Source organism: Echinops telfairi, unplaced genomic scaffold (assembly GCF_000313985.2).
Source record: "Echinops telfairi isolate 266 unplaced genomic scaffold, ASM31398v2 ScPeMD7_7457;HRSCAF=8495, whole genome shotgun sequence".
NCBI classification, from domain to species: Eukaryota; Metazoa; Chordata; class Mammalia; order Afrosoricida; family Tenrecidae; genus Echinops; species Echinops telfairi.
In genome coordinates, this window is record NW_022111357.1 from 43819776 (window position 1) to 43827086 (window position 7311).

Below are 7311 nucleotides of genomic sequence, written 5' to 3' on the forward strand. Positions count from 1 at the left end.
CACACACACACACACAGTTGAGAACGCTGCTCTGGGAGCATTTGTTCTGGTTCTGCCTCTGCTGGTGGCGATGAGCCTGAAGTTCCTTCAGCCACCTTCAGGGTGGGCTCCAGGCAGGACCCTAGGGCCCAGGTCACTGCACCACCTCTCTTCCCCCAGTGCCCTGAGGCTGGGACCGGTGCTGCGGGGCCGGCGTCTGAGAGCGGAGGCCTCTCTGGGACGGTTGCTTTGGCTGCTGTGATGGCCATCTGCAAGAGCCCAGGCTGGGCTGGGCGGCAGCGCCGGGACAGGAGGGCGGGGGACCTCCGCCGTGGCTCTGGCTCTGGCGTTTCTATGCAGCTTAGTGGGTTTCCTCCCACTTCTCCCTCCCTCCCTGTTTCCTCCCCCCCCTTCCTTGTCTTCCTCCCCCCACCCTGTATCCCGCCCGTCTTTGTTAACCCCCCACGCCCTGTAGCCAGATGGGTTGCTCAGCTCTTGGGGCCCCGATTTCAGCATTTTCGATCCACCCTCGGATCGGTCAGCTTCACCCAGAAAAGTCTTCTGCTTTCCGGTTTCGGGGACAAGGGTCCCGGGATGGGTGCGGGCCGGGCCTCCAAGCTCTGGCGGAGGCAGCCCGCCCCCCATAGGGCAGGAGGGGCCCAGTTCAGGCTGTTCAGCAAAGTACTGCTGCGCTGCTCCAGCAGCTCCGCCCTCTCCTTCCCTCCTCGGTCTTCTTTCTCTCCCCCTCCCGCCCTGGGCGTCCCGTCCAGCTGGAGAGCCGCCCAATGGACAGTCAAGCAGAGGTTGGGCTGTCGCTTAGAGGAACCGGCCCGACCCTGCGGAGTGTGGGCCTCGTCCCCCTGACCCCGACCACTGTGCTGCGCTGCCAGCACAGCAGTGCTGCCTTAGCGATGATGACAATCTTTCCCAGTTAGGATGTCAAGTTTACAGCAGAGCAGTGGGGACCGGGCGGGATGCCGGCTTGCAGGGCGCGTTCTCTGTCTACTGTTGTGCTAGGAAGACATGGGCAATCGCAGAACATTTCCTTCTGGGACTCGCTGTTGTTAGCGCCCCATGACCCCCATCCTTCCCTGCGGAATTACCAATCCAGTTCCTGCCTCTGCAGATCTACCGGTCCCTAGGCTCGGTGTAGGGAAATCATACAAAATACAGACAGGAAGCAAACAAATTGAGAGTGAGAGGTCAGCACGGAGACAAGGACCGGAGATAGGACTGAGACAAGGACGTGAGGGGAGGAGCGGCTTTATTAGGGCAGGGAACGCTCTCCCGGGGCCCAAGAGTTAGATCAGGGAAATCATGCCCGTCGGTGGGGCGGTGGGATATGTGTAGGATTGGGGTCAGGGAACTATGCAAATGAGGTGAAGAGAGCTGTTGGTGCTGGTGCCAATCAGAAGGGAGGCTTCCTGGTGTGCCGCGGCAGTCAGCCATGCCCAGTCCAGCTTGGACTGTGGGGGAAGAGGCTGCACAGTCCGGCTCTGGCCTTGAGAGGCGGGGCAAGGGAAGGTGTGGACCCTGCCTGGAGAGAGAAGCTCCTTGGAATGCTAGAGGCAGGGACGGCAAAGTCCAGCAGACCACCCATCTTTCTGAGAGGCTGGGGGAAGGGGCTGCATGGTCCGGACCCGTCCCAGAGAGAAAACCAGCAACAGTGACTAGACCAAGCCTCAAAAAACCTCTATCACAACGAAAGCAGCAAAGCAGGCCCCTTTCAGGCTCCCTCTCTGCCCCAGGCTCCAGCTCTGAGCAACCCTGCCCCCACACACACACCCCGCACACGCACTTGCACCCCCAGTTGAGCCAGTCCCTGGTTTGTACTCTGTGTTTCAAATGCAGCCAGCTCCTGAGACAGCATGTCGAGTTTGCAGCGTGTTGGCAGCTTTTCGAAGCCACTCTGAAGTCTCGCAATGTATGCATGTGGTCGGCGCCTGTGGTAGAGACACACACCCCCCACACCCCCACCCCCCACCCCCGCACCACTTACCCGCTGCCAGGGTCTGCCACACAAATACGCCATGATTTGTTCTGTGATGGTGCCTGGGTGCCTAAACTGTTTGTTGTTTCTGTGGTGTAGTATTTCCCTTTCGAAAAGTGGTGGAGGGACGCTCAGGGCTGCCCTGCTCGAACTGGCCTGTGGTTGTTGGGTAGTTACAGCGAGACCTGCGGGACAGAACCAGGGAGATGGAAATCACAATTCCGACTACGATGTCAGGCCAGAGGTCAGAACCAGACCCATAGACTACAGGGGACAGGTCGGAGGAGGAAGTCCTGGCTGTGGCTCAGACGTGGTGGCAGGCCCTGGTGGTGGTGGTGGTGGGGGGGTGGTCCAAGGTTGGCTATCGTGGACAGAGCTTCCCTTCCACCCCTGCCTCCCCTCCGAGAGTGAGCAGACGGGTCAGATGGGTTCTTCTATGAATTTGTCATTTTGGCTCCACTTGACAAGGGCCGGTGTGACATCCCCAGGAGTGGCCATGACACATCTTTTCCTCAAGGCTAGAGGCCAGGGAGGTGGTCAGATGATTTCCGGTGTCAGAGTCAGAGCGAGTGTACAAGGTGGGCCGTGAGTTTTACATACGTCCCATGCTTCCATGTTTCTCTTAAGTTTGGAGATTTCCTAGACCATTTTCTTATGGCTTATGAATGATTTAGAGTTCGAGAACTGTGTTAGTCCGGGTAGACTAGAGAAACAAATTCATAGACACTCATATGTGTATAAGAGAGAGCTTTATATAGAGAATAATTGTACATTAACAAAGCATCCCAGCTCACTCGAGATCAAGTCCATAGTCTGATATGAGCCAATAAGTCCAATACCAGTCTATGAAGTTCTCTTCAGATGCACGCAACACATGCAATGACACCGAATGCAGGAAGATCACAAGCCAGTGGGTGCAAAGTCTTGTGGATCCAGTGGCAGTGGCAGCATCTTAGCATTGGCAGGGGTCTCCACGTGGCTCCTTCAGCTCCAGGGCTCTAGTGCAGCTCCATGTGTCTTCTCAACAGGAATGTCTCGCAGGGAGTGAGTGTGTGTCCTGCCTCCCGCGAGCTATTCATCTCCGTAACGCCTCCAAACGAGGTCATCAGCTGCAATCGGATTGACAGGCTAAACGCTACCCCTTCACTAAGTCACAAGTTGACAACAGATGATGTAACCAGCACAAGCACTAGGCTACACACGGGGCGAGGAGCTGACCGCATAACACTTGATGGGATTGGAGATCATCCTAGAAACACACACCCTGGACATGTCGGCAGGAGAGACCCGGAGCTGGAGAAGGACATCACACAAAGTAAAGTAGAGTGGGCAACAAAAAGAGGAAGGTCCCCAAGGAGATGCATGAGCCCGGCGGCTGCAACAAGGGGCATAAGCATGATTGTGAGACTGGTGCAGGACTGGGTGGTGTCCTGCTCTGGGGGGGCATAAGAACCCACTGCCCGGCACCTAACGACATGCACAGACAGTAGTTGTCCTTTTTTGTTGTTGCTACCCACAAAAAGCGCTGCCCTAAGAACCCGTCTTAAGGATGGTCGTCTTGGTAAGAGTGCTTGAAGGCCTTACTCAGCGCCCTGCTGTCAGCCTGGGCCTCCGGGAAGTGCACCCTCATGTTGTCATCCGGGTCCTCTTTTGTCAGCCTCTGTGTGTGACTCAGTTGGCTGGGACGCAGTTCCTCTAACAGCCCTCTGCTGAGCCCTATTCAGCCCCATCGCAATCCACAAAGAGGAAGGTGAGAATTCTATCCCTGATACTCCCAAACAGCCCCCCTCCCACTCATCAAGGGAGCAGAAATGCACTCTGGCGTTTGGTATGCACTCTGAGCCTCTGCTTTCGAAGGTCTGGGTGAAGCTGGGCGTCTTCTTTGTCTGATTGCTTCCACTCCTGGTCCTGTGTGTAGCCAGCCTGAAACCTCACCGCGAGTTGGAGGCAGGGGGGGGCCCGAGCGACAGCACATTATAGCTGTGCAATCATTGGTGCTGGACATGAGGACATTAATGAAGCGCTAATGTTTAATTAATCAATTTGGTAATTGAGACAGGCATTGATGCTTTATGGGCACAGGAGGGGGCAGGATCACATGGGTGTAAAAACAGGAACCAGAGGGGCAGTGGCTTGCTGAGATCCCGGTGGGGGTGGGTGTTCTCACAGTGAACATTTGAGTCTCGCATGACCAAGCGGTCTCATGACCCCCAGATAGAGCGGCAGCGGGGGTGCTCACGAGCTGTTGAGGGCTCTGAGCCATCGCCACCCTCCACACAGCAGCACCCAGCCCTTGTCCCCCTCCTTTCATGGAGAAGACCCGAGTTTGATTCCCAGCCTGCACCCCATCTGGTCAGAGGGGCCTTGTGTGTGGCTGGGGTGCCGAGCTGGTTTCAACGGAGCTTCCAGACTAAGCCGGATTAGAGAGAAAATGTAGGGAACTGCTTCAGGAGACCAGCTGGTGAGGGCCCTGGGGACCAGCACACTGCCCGGGCTAGCTCGGTCAATCGATCAATGGTAGCTAACAACGATGACCAATGCCTGCCGCTGCTGCTGAGCAGATGTTAGAACCGGGATTGGGGGGACCCTCTCCCGCAGCCTCCCTTGGCAGAAGGTTGCCCGGGTCGCAGCTGTCCAGCAGGGGCTTGCTGTCAAACAGAGACAAGAGGTGCTTTGATGAGAAGAGCAAGGGACCCTGTTCGGCGGGGTGGTTTTACCTGAAGTGGAGAATCTCTCAGGTGCAGAGCTGGGGCCGACGGGAAGGGGGCGCTTGTCTCACCGGAGCAGGAAAGACGCGTTTCAAATGGGAGCTTTGTTCCTGCCACCATCTCGCAAAGGGACAGGGGTATCGCTGATGCTGAGAAGGCAGGGGGGTTTCTTCCTTCTGCCCCCAAGTGCCTTCAGTTTGGAAAGTCAGCTGTGGGCCATGGGGCAAGTGAGGTCCCCAGAGGGACAAGCACGCCCCTAGCCAAGAAGGACCTGCGAATAGGACTTAGCTCTGTTAAAGAGAGGCTTCCCTGAAGAGGCCGCATGTATATGGAAAGTGGGAAATTGTCCTGATGCTGGGACAGAGCCAATTCGGGAAGTGGGACGGGGAGGTTGGGGGGGTCCTGGGCAGTCAGGAAAGGCAGCCAGGAGAGCCCTGTGCCGGCACCAACCCAAACCCGGATTCACCAACCCAAACTCTGACCGGCATCAGAGTAGAAGTGTGCTCTGGAGGTCCCTCAAAGACCCCAGAAGATTGTCCAGGGTCTCCGGGTGGGCTTGAAGCTCCGACCTTTCAGTTAGCAGCTGAGCATGTTCACCGTTTGCAGCACCACCTGAGGACACGGCTCTCACCGTCTGTCTGTCGTGGGCCTTCCTCGGGCACTCTCCTCCTGTGAGAGCCGGTGGCTGTTGCTGGGACCCGGTTTAAAGCCAGCACAAGAGAACTCGCCCAGCCGCTGGAGGTGGCTGGAGCCACCCTCTGACCTCGCCTGTGGTCCCAGGAGGGGCGTTTTACGCACACTGTGGGTGTTTGAGTTTGTGCTACACAGACTGCCCTGGGAGCCACATGAACACTGGCGTGGACCTGTGTTAACCCAGGACTCGGCAGAGACCAACCCCAAGCCGAGAGCAAAGAGCCTACCTCTGGAGACCTGCCGAAGAGGACTGCCCTGTGCAGTACAGCCAGCGGCTGGCCCCTGGGACCGAGAATCTGCTTGCTTGGGTGCATGCATGTGCACAGGCTTGCACTCACATGCATCTATATGTAACAAAAGTGGTGTGGCCACACGCACACCCCTGCATATGAGTGCACACGCATACACAGACATGGGTGTGTCCATACGTGCGTGCACATACACATAGGCATGTATACGTGCACTCCTACATGCACACGTCTATACCCAACATGCAGCACATACATGGCTGTGCACACATGCAAGAGTGCTTAAACACAGAAATCTAAATACATTTGCATACACATACAAACACAACCAGGCGCGATTCCAGAGGCCGTGGGGAATGACTACCTGAGCGCATAGGATAGAAGGGTCCAGAAGGAACTGCAGATGTGAGGAAAGAGCAGGCGGGGGGCGGGGTGGGGTGGTGGACGGGGGGAAAGGCAGCAGTTGTAAAGCAGAACCCAATGGGAGGCGGGAGAGTGAAAAAGGCCATGACTGGGCCTCAGATTGTCTGGCAGGCGGCGGCAGCATTTCTCCACTAAGAACAGCTGAATGGAAAAGAAAGGTGAACAATGTCTTCCACGTGCAGATGGGGCAGGGGACACACAGGCCTGCAAAGGGACAGCCCAGGGTCCTGTGGTAGCCCTCAGGGCCCTCAGCCTGGCCGAGAGACTGGAGAGGTTGGCCGCAGAGCCCAGTGGGACCCCAGGCTGACAGTCTTGGATGGCCCAATGGGTCGTTTGTTTGGCCTTTCTTGTGACGACGGTCTTGTAACGCCCAGCGGGCGAGCAGATGGGACCAAGCAAGTAAGGTGTGTAGAACCGGAAACTTGCCCGTGGAACAAGCTCAGCTGCTAACTGAAAGGCTGCAGGTTCAAGAGTCGGTGATTTTGCCCCTCCATCTGGCTTCTTGACCACCCCTGGATCGAGGTGGCAGGAGCAGAGCATGTCCGCCAGACTGGAAGTCCCTGCATGGAGAACCTCTTAGGCCCAGCAGACAGCGAGAGTGGGACCCTAGAGATGGCGCGAAGCCAAGCCAGGGACCAGCAGAAAGGAAGGAAACGATGACTCAACGGCCTTCCTGGCCCACAGAGCGGAACACCGAGCGCCCTGACCAGAAAGAAGGCTTGCTGGCAGAGGGGGTACCTCCGGTCACCTGGCGGTGCTGAGCTCAGCACCCACAGAGCTGGAGGACTGAGTGTCCCCAGCTGAGGCTTGTTGTCGGAGCACTTACTGTGGCGCTTAAAGGCCCCCCAGGTGGTCCCCAAGGGGTTGAGAGGCTATGGGCCAGGGCCAGGCCTGTCTGTGGACGTGGCTGAGAAGCTGTCCCCAGCAAAGGATGGTATCCTGAATTATAATCCGTTACCTTCCTAAGAAACCCCATGGGTAGTGTGTGAATTGCGTGTGTAGCCGTTGTCGCAAAACGATGGAGCCCGGCAGAGCAGAAAGTGCCACGGGAGGGCGGCTGGTGTCAGAATGGGTGAAAACGGTGAGGGAGAGACCTCTCCCTCAGAGGAATCCGCAGGGGACGATACGAATGACGGTTCATTTCTCCCCTTCCCTTTGCTAGAGGTCAGACGACACTGCCACCACGCCAGTGTCCACATGGGGACGGCTTGGCCTCTGTCCCCCTGCCCCGGAGGCTGTGTCTTCTGGGGAAGGAAGGAATGAACAGGTT

The 7311-nt window shown here is 57.2% G+C and overlaps 1 protein-coding gene across 4 annotated transcripts in view; it reads left to right on the forward strand.

Annotated features, from left to right (window-relative positions):
- SLC35E2B (solute carrier family 35 member E2B) overlaps positions 1–7311 on the forward strand; it is a 41917-nt gene that overhangs the window by 12216 nt on the left and 22390 nt on the right. The window lies entirely within an intron of this gene.